The sequence below is a fragment of the Alligator sinensis genome, unplaced genomic scaffold, assembly GCF_000455745.1.
Source record: "Alligator sinensis unplaced genomic scaffold, ASM45574v1 scaffold1196_1, whole genome shotgun sequence".
NCBI lineage: Eukaryota > Metazoa > Chordata > Crocodylia > Alligatoridae > Alligator > Alligator sinensis.
This window is the reverse complement of record NW_005842583.1, coordinates 584,829-597,193: the sequence shown is the minus strand read 5'-3', so window position 1 is coordinate 597,193 and position 12,365 is coordinate 584,829. Positions and strand designations below refer to the sequence as shown.

The window sequence follows — 12,365 nt, the reverse complement described above, 5'->3', positions numbered from 1 at the left end:
ATGCGAGTCGCCACGTAGGAATAATTTAGAACCGACCAATAATGGTGTGCGTATTTACATAGGGATGGCGGGAGCTTTTCTGCATCGGGGTTCTCCACCGTAGCGGAAATTTCACCGTGCCGAAAAGCTTCATTGTGCTAGAAAATTCCACTGTGCCGAGGCACTTAACTACTAAGTTCTGACAAGGAGGAGACACTAAGTGTTAACGTGAAGAGGTAGGGAAGCCAAATGAAGGAATACAAAGATGGCCATGATGTGGTCACAGCAGTAGGAAGACGGGGTAGTATAGTTTATCTCCTTTCAGCCTACTCCTCTTCCGACTGAGGTTGACAAACTCTCTAGAACTTAAACATGGGTGACATAGCAATTATCGACTAACTGACCAGCTGAACTGTGTTTCTCTGTATTTACTCTAAGCAGTATTTGCTGTGAAAAACCAGGTCTACAATAATATGGCTTCACAGCAGAAGCCAGCTGCTTTTTCCTGGCAGTACTGCAGCTAATGCACTTAGTCACTAGCCATTTTCAAGACTTAATGCTTTCAGTGTTCTGGGTTTTTCTTTTCTTTTTTCCCCCTCTTAAAATGCCAAAATAAATTGTCATGCAAGGACTAATCCCTCTCATGGTTTGCATTTGAAATTGAAACCACTTCAGCACTCTATACAGGGCTCTCATGTTCAAAGCATTTTAGAAGTCCTAACTTATTCATGCATAGTACACCCTGTTGAAGCAAGTGCCATTATCCCCATTTTACAGCTGTGGGAAACTGAGACACCTAGTAAGGAACTGGCTGGCAGAAGGCTGTGCGGAGAGCCCGTGACAGTCCTGATGTTAAAATTCCAGAGTACAGAACTGCATGTACCCTGTTGGTTGCTTCCAGACATGTGGCTTCTGTTATTTACAGGATTTCACTTTCACTTAAGATTATTTTGGTGAACTTCTATTTAACAAATTTGACTTTTGGCTGCAATCATTTGTATTCAGCCCAGAGTGCACATGTCTAAGGCTGAGCAAGAAGCCCCTGTGAAAATGGAGTAAGGCACACTTATATCCAAGGGCAGAACTCCCAGCCAAGTTCAATCAGATCTAGGAAACTTACCACAATGCTGTGATCATGGAACCTGACCACTGATGCCAACAGTATCCAAATTAGTAATGGAACCTTTGATGCTAGCTATGGAACACAATGGATTAGCTGGACCTTGTGTCTTAGTAGAGATATGGCCAAGTATCCTGGACCACTGCCCATAGGGTGCTGTTGGCTATATGGATTGAGTATGATAGGTTTCAGTGCTACTTTCTGCTAAGCTGAAAAAAATCTGTGTTCCAACCCTACCCCAAAACCTGGAGTGTTTTGATATTTAGATTCAGATCTATATTTTGTGGCTTGAAGGTAAAGGAAACACAATCATATCTGATAGCTCTTAGTAGGCAATGTGAAATGAGAGAGGGGGTAATGTGTGAATGCTTGATTATAAAGCTCCAAACTATGGGGAACTCACCTGGTTTGGAATTTGGCTATGACTCTGACCTCAGCCTATGCCCCCTGAAACAATGCCTACAGTTCATGAACCATTCAGTTGACTCCAGTGGTGCAGGAAAGGGTCATTAGGTTCGGTAAGGGTCTTAGATCAGGAATCCTGCCCCCCCGTCTCTGTTCCATGCAGTGCCAGGCACACTTCTATAGCTCCATAAATTATAAATAATAATAAACCAGATGAAACATGATGAGTTTGACTGAGATTTGCTTTGGGTTTTTGGCTTCATTAAACCTCTGCAATTCAAAACCTCTGTGTTTTGCCCAGCTCCATGTAGTGATCTCACTCCAAAATTCTGAGCCTTCTTTTCTTTTGGGCAGCTGTTAAAAGAGCATTGTAATTTGCCTCCACGCTCTTCTTGGCCATGCTGTCCCGTGTAGCCAGGATGGTTCTGAAGGGTTGCATTTCATACAGTCAGAATTGACCTGTGTGCTAGAAGTAAGTACTGTATAAATCTCACATGCCGAAACACTGAGGCACACACAGCATTGGAGCTAGGTTTCCAGTCCCTTGGCTCTAAAAACACCAGTTTTAGGTGTTAGGTACTCAGTACTTCTCTCTTGGCTTACCCTTTGGTGCAATCACTCACTCTCAGGTAGCATATAAGTTTCTTTCCCCTTTTTATTTTCCCTATGCACCAATACTTACTCTCTGGCTTCTAGCCAAATACCCAACTTTTCCCTTTGCTCTCTGCCCTTTTCTCTGTGATCTCCAGCTTTATCTCCCTGGTTCTTCCATTCTCCAACCACACTCTTCTAGCTTTCTGGCTACTCTCAGGATTTTTCCTGTGCCTCCTGCTTCACACTAAGCTCAGCACTCTCACCTGCTGCACAGAAAACTGAAAGAATAGGCAAGAGGTAAGCTGTCAGCAGAGGCCAGCATCCCATTCAAACTCATACCCAGAGCTTCCACTCCAAGCCCCCACCTGCAGTATCCCACAAAGAGGTAACAGCAGAATTTCACCCTAATACTCCAAATAAAAACCTTCCTGCCCTATCATTTGAAAGGGACTAATTTAGACAGAGCCCTCAAATGGTCCTTGCTCTGATAACTATACATGTTAGTTGATGTATTTCTATTGCCCAATATCCAGAGGTTTATTAAAAAATTCCCATGGTAATTGTGGTGTGAATTTTACATGTAAAATAATCTCTCTTAAAACTGTGAAGCATTTGCTTACTTTAACCTATAAGAGTTCATCAAGTGAGGGAACTAGTAAGTGTCCTTTGTCAATCCCTGTAAATGGTTCCTAAAATTATTCTCCTTCCAGGACAGTAATAGTAATTACCAATGTAATTAGTTTTGTCAACCAAAACTAGCTAGAGCCCCATGTAAACGTGTCCTGGTGTTGTACCCCTTGCAACTGCAATGATGCATTTTTGCAGGAACCATAGTGCAAAATCTATTATTCAATCAATAAACAAACACCTCTTTTTTGTTTTTTATTCTTGTAAATGGCATGGTCAAAATGCAACCTCTATTGGAAACTTCTTTTACAAGGGCTGTACAATTTTGGGAAATCTGTCAAACATACTGAGCAGCTGCTGAGCAGAGCCCTCCAATCCATGTGTGCTTTGGCAGTGGAGGGATGCACAGGAGCGAAGAGTGAGTAGAGGAACTGGGCTTTGAAGTCTGCCTGGTGATGTTATATTATTCTTGGCTCTTGGTGCTTTGGAAAATACATTGCATCAAGTTCTCATCATTACTGAAGTGCACAGTTTTTCTCGAGGCGGTGGAAGGGTGGTTTTAGCATTACATTCTGCTATGAAACACCTCAGTCATTTAGTTGTTGAGATTATGTTATTTTATTAAATCCTTGTTAGGTTTTTCCTTTGTGTGCTTGGACTCATTCCATGGGTTGTTTCTTGGGGTGTTTCATGCCCCTTTACTGCAAAACTCATGGGTACCTCATCTGCAAAAAGCCAGATTTGCCATGGAGTTTCATGATGATTTTATCACAGCTGAATTTTCTGCTGTGAAATATGGATTCATCCATATGCCTCTACTCCCAGAAATGTTGGGGCTTTTCTTTGTCCATCACAACTTCCATCCAAATACCACAAAGCCTTTTATGAAGTGTTAATAAAATTAGTTTTAAAATACCCTTTTGTGGTACATTAGAATTGTAATGTGTTGATAGGTGTGTGTGTGTGTGTGTGTGTGTGTGTGTGTGCAAGAAACTACTTGCTAATGGATGATCAGGAGTTTTTCAAATGTGTTTCAGATGCCCTATAGTTCTAACAGAGATTCTCTTTGTTGAAAGTTTAGCAAGCTGTTTGTGAAACTGGAGAGTCTGAATTCGGTTTCGACTGTCACCATAAAGGACTAAGAAGGCAGATGTAAGCCTTAATAATGATCACTAGGAGAGAGCTTTTTTGTCCCCATTAATGCATAACAATTGTTTCTCTTTAGTTAATGGGCAAGGAAAAAGAGGAGGAAGGGCTATTGTCATCAACTGTTGCCACCAACAATGGGTTTAAATTGCTGGGGAAAGTTCCCTAATCTATTCTAGCAAACCCAAACTGTGGTTTGATAAAGACATATACCTTTTGACTCCTTGTGGCTTGTGCTTCTTCTCTGATATGGGTGATGCAGTTTACATCATCGCTGGTAGCTTGGTAAGTCTTACGGGCCAAATTCTTGCTTGGCATATTTTGTTACACACCCAAAATAATTTGCCTGTCCCTACTTGTGGCTCTGTGAAGTCCACTAGAGAATTCCTGTATATCACTCCTTGCATATTGTCTTCTAATCCTTACAACCCAAAGGCTGCCTTATATCCTGATTTGTTAGGATCCTGAGCAAGCTCCACCCCACTGAACCTCAAACAATTTTGGGAGGATGTGAGAATCCCATAGGTTTTGACTCCGATTTTGTACCAGCTCTTCAAAAGAATCTCCTGTCTAAAGTGTCTGTAACAGGGTCCCTGTTAGGAACCCTGTTACTTGGGGAAAATTCCCGACAGCTGGGGGGAAGACTCCCCACCTCTCTTCGGGCAGCCAATTGGAAACAATCTCCAAGAATAAAAGAAAGGGGAAGTCCTAATGAAAATGCCTTCGGGCACCACGAAAAGGAGAGGAGCTGCTTGAGACTCCCGAGAGAGAGGATCTGGTGGAGGGATCCGAGACACAAGTCAAGCGCAGAGACCAAGGGACCATGGAGTTTGGGGGCCAGCAACCTTGCTCACTACTTACCACGAACCTACAGGAGTTGCAGTGATCCGGGAAAAAGCCAAGCCTCTGCGCTGGGATGAGCCGCAGTTCCATGCTAGGACACAGCTAGGTGGCACTAAAGTGAAAGGGGGGTCACAAGACGAGACCCCGGAAGGAACGCTGACCATCACCCCAGAGCTTCAGGAGAGAGGGAAGCCGAGTCCAAGTTCCGCGACCTCAATGTTAATGACGGGAAGATTCCCTGAGTCATGCTGGCACAGAGCGCGGAAGGAGAGACTGGGTGGCGCCCGTAACAAGCCACTAATGAGTTAACTAGTGGCAGGAAGCTGAGTCATGGGCAAAGAGAGAACCTTTTTATCTTTTTTTCTTTTTTCCTCCTCATTATTTTGAGTGGAAAATGATTGGGACAGCAGGGGGAATACTGTGAGTGACCCGTACTAAGAAAGGCAGATGGGAACACCCTCCATAAGAGTAGCTGGCGTAGAGCAGAAGCCACCAGGTGGGCTGATTATGGGCACAGCTGTTATCCTGCAAAACACTGGCCAGCACTTACCTTGAGGATTTTGCCGCCAGGGATTCTCTTTTGAGCCCAGGGGTGATCCTGGGAACAGCTTGGATGAGCTGCTGCCTCCCATCCGGTCCTCAATAAAAGAAAGAAGAGAAGAATAAATAAAGTACTTAAAATTACGTAACGGGTCAGGAGTAATCATTTGGCAGGTATCGATTAACAACTCGTCAATCTCTTTCCTGCCCTCATAAGATCTAAGTCGTGGCAGGCGAGAACCAGAGGAACAGAAGATACCCTGCCAACCCGATAACAGTATCTAATGGACTGTTTGCTTGATTCATCCCTGACTTTACTGACCCATTTTACATTCACCTTTGTGAAATGCAGCCCCTTACACTTTTGTCAAATGATTGCTCCATGGCTAAATTCCCCAAAATCCTAAGTATGTAAATACATTCCCTTTTCCACTGCTTTCCCCTTCATTAGTCATACTAAAAATGATGGAAGTCTTTGATCAGCATAATATTATGCAAATCCATTGTGACAATTATATTATCTCAGTTTATTACTTGGTTTACAAAATCTGAAGTCATCCCCTAAGAACTCTCTCTGTACCTTGTCCTTGAAAACAAACAACTTCAAGGGTCAAATCCCAAAATGATATTCAGCACAAAACTTTGGATAAACATTTTATCATCAGTCAGAACTCAGTTCTGGTGACACTTTACAGCAAATGGAAAGTAACAAGTGGCAAAGGAATTCTTGTGGATTTACATATTAATCCCTTGTAACTCCTTGATGCCAACAGAGAGCATATCCTTATTCTAATGTTTACAAAACCACAGACCAAAGAAAGTGTCAAACTTTGTCCCACAGAAGTACTCACATAAATGAATATTATTCATTTTACTGATGGGCCTGAACTTTTAAACTCATCTCAAAGTAGAGAAGGATCTTTTTCTTTTGTCTGGTGGTCTGTTTGTAGTTATTTGTGCCACATGGCATACATGTTCTGTAAAACCTGTTAACCTAAAATTAAATTGCATACTGTTATTGAATACATACTGTTATTCAATCTACTCTGAAATTGTAAAATGTTGGTTTTAATAGATGTCAAAATGGATGGTAGGCATTGGATAGTTAGCCTTGATCTTCTACCTCATGGAGATTGATCTGAGCACTCAATTATACTATCTTGCCTTTGATTGCTAACTGACGTTATTTATGTGAGTAAGTACTAGCCAACATTACTAATGGTTGCACTGAATAGACAACAAACAGACAAAGAAAAGGAGATAGGAGATTGGAAAAGTTGTGTGAATCAGGAGTCAAGCATATTGGTTGTTAATTTTCCAATTCTTGTTTAAGTTTCTTCAGGTTTTTTAGTTAGCACCTCTATCAAGGTGGCAGACAGGAACAGGAGGACAGGGATATCTAGGCCTTCTGGAAGAAGTAAATTTGCAGAGGCACTTGAAAAAGGAACTTACTGAAATGCTTAACAAATTTTTCTAGTGGATAGCAATAGACAACTGTTAAATTCAGTGTTTTCTCACATAGTTTTAAATTCTATTTTACTTTCTGAAATAAAATGGCTAAAATAACCCTCCTACTTACACAGTCATGTAATTTTGTACTTGTGTTATTTAAGACATTCCACAGTTTCTGCTAGCTGGGTCTGATAGAAAGAGATTGGTCAAATAAGGGAAAAAAACAAATTTAGTGCATTTTTCAGAGAGAACATTTAGAGCACCTGCTGTATGCCCAGGAGCCTCAAAAGCACAAGTGAATTTCTGCAGGCAAATATTTGTATGTATCCCATTAGTGAAGCAGATGGCACAAAGAAATGGATTGTTAGTAGCTGAAATATAGACTGATGTTGCAATGTTTTAATTTGGCTGAAATCAGCAAACAAGCATTGGAATTTAATGGATTCCTTCAATGAACTAGTGACTGAAGTTAGATTATTTCTTTCATCATTTCTCTCCTTCCTTTTCCTTATACTACCTAGAGTGTCCTCGAGTATGTACTGCTTGGCTCTGTCCTGTTTTTTTCAGTTGGCATTAAATACAACATGAAGTTTTGGGCTCTTTGTTACCCAGATCAGACACAAAGGAAGAAAATCCTACAGATATCCTGTTATAAAGCAGGTATTGACAGATCCCCACGTTGGCAGTCAGGTTCAACAACCTAACATGCAAGGTGATACTCGGCTTAAACAAGCAGTGGATTTAAAAAAGCAAAGCAGAGAGAAACATATCCCTTTTTCCACTTCTTTCAGTCAAACACTCAAGAACTGCACCCCTCTCTCTCTCGTTACGGAGGTCAGCATGCCAAAGATACAGTAGACCAGATACCATGGTAAAGGCAGATTATTGGAATCTAGCTAAATAAAATAAAGAGTAACATATGAACCCACATTCATACTCATGTGTCACAGTGGCCAGCAGGATTGTTATGATCATAAAAGTGATTACAAAAAATGTCTTTTGTACCATCACCCCATGAGGGCATTTCAGTTGTCTGTAACAAAATATGGGGACCAGCTGGGTTACTTCAGTAGCATTACTAAAGTTGGAGAGTGGCAAGGGATGGGACTAGGGCAGCAGCCCAGGTGCTGCTTTTGTGGGGCGCTGGAGGAGCTAAAACAGCATTGACAGATTGCACTGATGCAACTGGCACCACAGCAGCCAGCCCTGGCCTAGGTGTCTCGTGGCTGCCCCAAGTGTGGAACTGCACTGCTATGCCTCTACATTACTTAAATGCACTTCTGCCCCCTCACTAGCGAGCAACCTTTTCAGTTTCACATCAGAGGTCTCTCTCCCCTGGAACTATGATGCCATGCAGCCCAGCCCGCATATAATCTTGCCAAGCAGATTTTGAAGTTTGCAGTGTATCCAAGCCAAACCTATCAAATGTGCATTCAGATTAATTCTTCCTAAAGAGGCAGGATGTTTCTGTACTATTCTGATAAAAGCCCTAGCATAAGATGTAAGGTCACAAATTGTCACTTTTGTCACATTTCCTGGAGTGATGGTGGCTTCCACTTACCAACAGGCAGCTTGCAATGTGGCACTGGTGACATTCTCTACTAGATCCCACAGCTCAAAGTATTAGAAATCTTTTGTCATTTGTGAAGGGGCTTATCTACTACTGAATGCAGCCAGAGTGTCAATCATCAGCCCAGATTCATTTCTCTGTTAGAGCCAGTGATGGTTTAATGGACTGTACAATAGTGCCTCCACTTCAAGAACATGGGCCAGTTCAGCCCAAGCTCCTGACACTTGATGCTCCATGTGGAGAACAAAATATTGACCTGATCTCTTTTGCCAGGACCTGAACTGCAAATTTTCAAAACCAGCGTGGCCTATAAACTAGCACATTAGGCTGAGTCACTGTTCTGGCAGGAGAGGCCTAAATTATTTTGATGTAAACCTATCTGTGAAGTAGTTTATCATCTTGTAAGCAGTCCAACACAACTGTCTTTGAGCAAGTTATATAGAGATAATGATTTACACCATGTAGGGAAGAAGCAACTCTGTTGTAGGTCTTTCAAAGATGTGAAATAAAAACAAACCAAATACTTTATTTTTGAGTTTTGACTCGATGCTTAACTCCCACTTGGACCATTGAGTTGGTTCGGTTTTCCATGTGAGTTTTCCTTCTCCTCCTTGCGAGTGTTGTTTTGCTTCTGGTGGCCCTTCAGAAAGATTGTATCCAGTATATAAACCCACAAACATGGCCACAACTTTAAAAACCCACCATTGGTAAACAAGAATGTAAATCACCATGTAAATATATTCTTCCAAAGGAAAAAAATACATTTAAATGCACCCTCAAACATTTCAATACGACAATTTGTAGTTGGATTAAGCTGGAATAAGCCCAGACTCCAGAAGTGAAAAGACAGTTTGCAAGCCTAAAGTAACACTTCTCTGCCAATTACCTTTAAATGTACGCTGCACAGTTATAGTTCCAAATTCTCCGGAAAGCTTAACAGTGTTTTAACACTTTAAGGACAAGGAGAGTTTAACTCACAGGCTGCAGTTCTGAATTTCAGCCAGAGCATATATGGGGTTTAGAGCAAGGGCTCTGAGGACTATTTTTATCCTGAACACCAAACAATTTATTTGTATGCTAGCATCTCACAAGCATCATTTGCCAGAAAAGCCAAATCAGCTTCCAACAGTTAAAACAATTATGCCTGAGTTCTTTGATTTCATTGGAAGGGCATCTAGTCCCAATCCATCAAAGTCTTGGTCTGTAGCAATTTTTCCAGAGATTTCATGCCTAAGAATGATAGATCTGCAAATGCTGGCAAACCTGTGTTAGATAGATTTTTCTAATTTGCTTTGAGAGTGTACTGGCTGCCCTTGTATTCTTGAAAGACATCAGAACATATGCCATATGCAAGCAGGTATGTATCCAGAAATATCCTCTGGGATTTTGAAGGTACAGATGTTTTCAGAATTTTTCCCTCCAGTTTGTTACGTTTCCAGATCCATAGAGAAATATTAAAGGCAAATTTTTCAGAAAACGCTACCTCTACACTAATTTTGCATGTCCACCTGTCTCTATATATAAAAATACCTGTTTGCCTTAGGGACAGCTGTAGCTCATCCAAATCAGACCTCTACCCAGTTTCTAAGATGAGTGCTTGGCATGTGAAAAACCAAGATTTGCAGGCACAGAAAACTGGACACTCAGAACATTTGGCTGCATGCAACTCTAAGGGTGATTTTAAAGATTGCTTTTGAAATATCGGTCCTGGCTGCCTAACTTTAAACTAGCAAATAAAGTCCAGTAAAACAACCAGTTTTAAAATCTGATTCTCTTTTTACTGCCACAGACCCCAATTCAGGATTTAATATTTCCCATGCATTAGCTGATGCCATTATGGAGCCCAGAAGGAACACATTCTGTTCAAGGTTAGGCTTAAAAAGGAATTAAGAAGCTCTGAAGTCACTCAGGTTTGAGTTACAAACATGCCAGTGATTCCATTAACACTCGCAGGGAAATGCAAAAGCACAGACTAAGGACTTGGATGGCAAATGAGAAAGGAGGCAGCTGTGCAGTGGAATGGCATTTTTATTTTAATTTGCATATTTAGTCCCTGATCCTGCTAACGTTGGTGCACTTTTAGCTTTAATCATGTGAGTAGTCACTGCGATTACTTAAATGATTAAAGGTAAGCACATTCACAGGTATTTGCAAGAACAGAGCTTTTTTTTTCCATGCAAGTTATAAATGTAGGCCTTTTTTCAGCTTTTTGTGTCAGCCCCATAATCATTAGTGATTTAGAAATTGGTACGTTTTGAAGTATCTTTTTACATGTGCCCATAGTCCATCTTGACTTGCCTTCTAAAAACAACCCAAGAGTCTGGTTTTTACACACATTTTGCTTTTTTTGGTTTTGTTTTGTTTTAATGTTAAAAAATCGTTGTAGTTCCTCTTTAAAAGAAATTGCTTGTAGGAGCTGAAAATGACAGGTTGATTAATCGAGAATAGCTATTTTCCCACTCCAGCAGCCTCTTCCAGGGTTAAAACAAAGAGCAACAATTGCCAGATCTTTTAATTTCTGGGCCTCACTGAATTTAATGCCTGTTAACCCCTAAGGACTGCTGAAACATTTGTGCTCTGTAGGCCCTTAGCCAAGCTTAGCATGCCGCAGATGAAGTAATGCCATACCTGTCCATCTGTTTGGCCTATTGCTTTACAATATTTGGAATAAAAATTTAATTTCATATAATTTTCTGTGACATTGTTTAGAACTAGGCCATTTGTGTGTGTCAGAATGAAATGCAAATCACCCCGTTAGTAAATGAAAGTGTGATTTGTGATTGATATTTTGTAATGTGTGCTTGTTATGATTGCTACCCAGTTGTATATCCTCTCTTTCCTCCAGAAGAAAATGTAATGGAAAATGTAACCCTAACAATTACATACAGATGGTGCCATCCACATTATTTCAGCTCTATGTGGTGGCTTATATTTCTGTACCACAACTGGTGCAAATTAAATTTTAGTCGTCTTCGGCACATACGTTACACTGTATCTCCACTAGCTATAAGAACAAGAACTGCACAGCTGTTGGGTGAGAGGCCGCATTGGCGAGGACTCTGTTCTATTTATTGTGTGTTGCCTGTGCCAGTGAGAAACTGGTGGTCTGGATGAATCTGAAGTATGTGGCTACCTCTGAATCAAATGCCTCAGATACCGCTACCCGTGGATGTATTATCTCCATGGTGTGACAAGTCAGACAGAGGCAAAGCTTTCTGTTAAAAAATAATCATCAGCAGGTGATTTTATCGCAGTCTCCAGACTGAGCACCTAACCAAACACATTCTGAGCTCATGTGATCTGCATCAATTACCTCAATGGGAGCAGGAACTGGCCTCTGAAATGAGTGCGTGCATGCGTGTGTGAGAGAGAGAGAGAGAGGGAGAGAGATCTTCACTTACTTGCCCCAGCTTGAACAATATCTAGATACTAAGATGAAAACAACCTCTAAGTCACCCAGTCCATGTTTCTTCCCTAAAAGGATTAATATCATCAGTTCAATGGGTTACATCTTTCCCTCTCATGGTGTTAAAGCTCACTGACATAATAAGATGGTTCTAGCCTTCTAGACCTGTCTTTTGTTGTATGTTTTTTGCAGTACCTAGTACAATAGGTTCCTGATTTATGACTCTGATCTCTAGATGCTGAAACAATACAAAGAACACAAATGGATAAATCCTGGAGTTGCCAGGCCTAACCCTGCTGGCCTTTCTTCAGCATAAATCTGCATAACTTTATAGAGTCCAGTGGAGTTATTCTTCATTTATAGAAACTTAATTGTTTAAGTTACTGAGGTAGCTGAGAACATCTTTTATAGGCAGCATAAAATGGTTTTTGGCCTTTGCATAAGAGTTGAAATATTAGCAATAGAGTGTTACAGGTTTTATTTATTCCTTAACATTTCCATGGCTCTCACTGCTGTGATTCATGCCCTTATAATCCTCCTATGTGGATTTTACCTTGTTGTTTCAACAAAGCTACAAGACCTTCACCTGGTGTCCTAAACTGTTATATAGTCGTAAACAGCTGCTATAATCCATTCCTGGTGTATCCGAGTGGTGGTAGTTCAATGGCAGATCAGGCATTCCT

At 41.0% G+C, this 12,365-nt stretch overlaps 1 long non-coding RNA gene across 1 annotated transcript in view; it reads right to left on the bottom strand.

Moving 5' to 3' along the window:
• Window positions 1-7: 7 nt before the first annotated feature.
• LOC112551742 overlaps window positions 8-12,365 on the bottom strand; it is a 32,713-nt gene continuing 20,355 nt past the window's right edge. Inside the window, exons 2-3 of the long non-coding RNA XR_003096055.1 lie at window positions 5,265-5,352; window positions 8-1,970 (exon numbers count right to left, since the gene is read on the bottom strand). This is a non-coding gene — a long non-coding RNA (uncharacterized LOC112551742). The remainder of the gene's footprint in view (window positions 1,971-5,264; window positions 5,353-12,365) is intronic.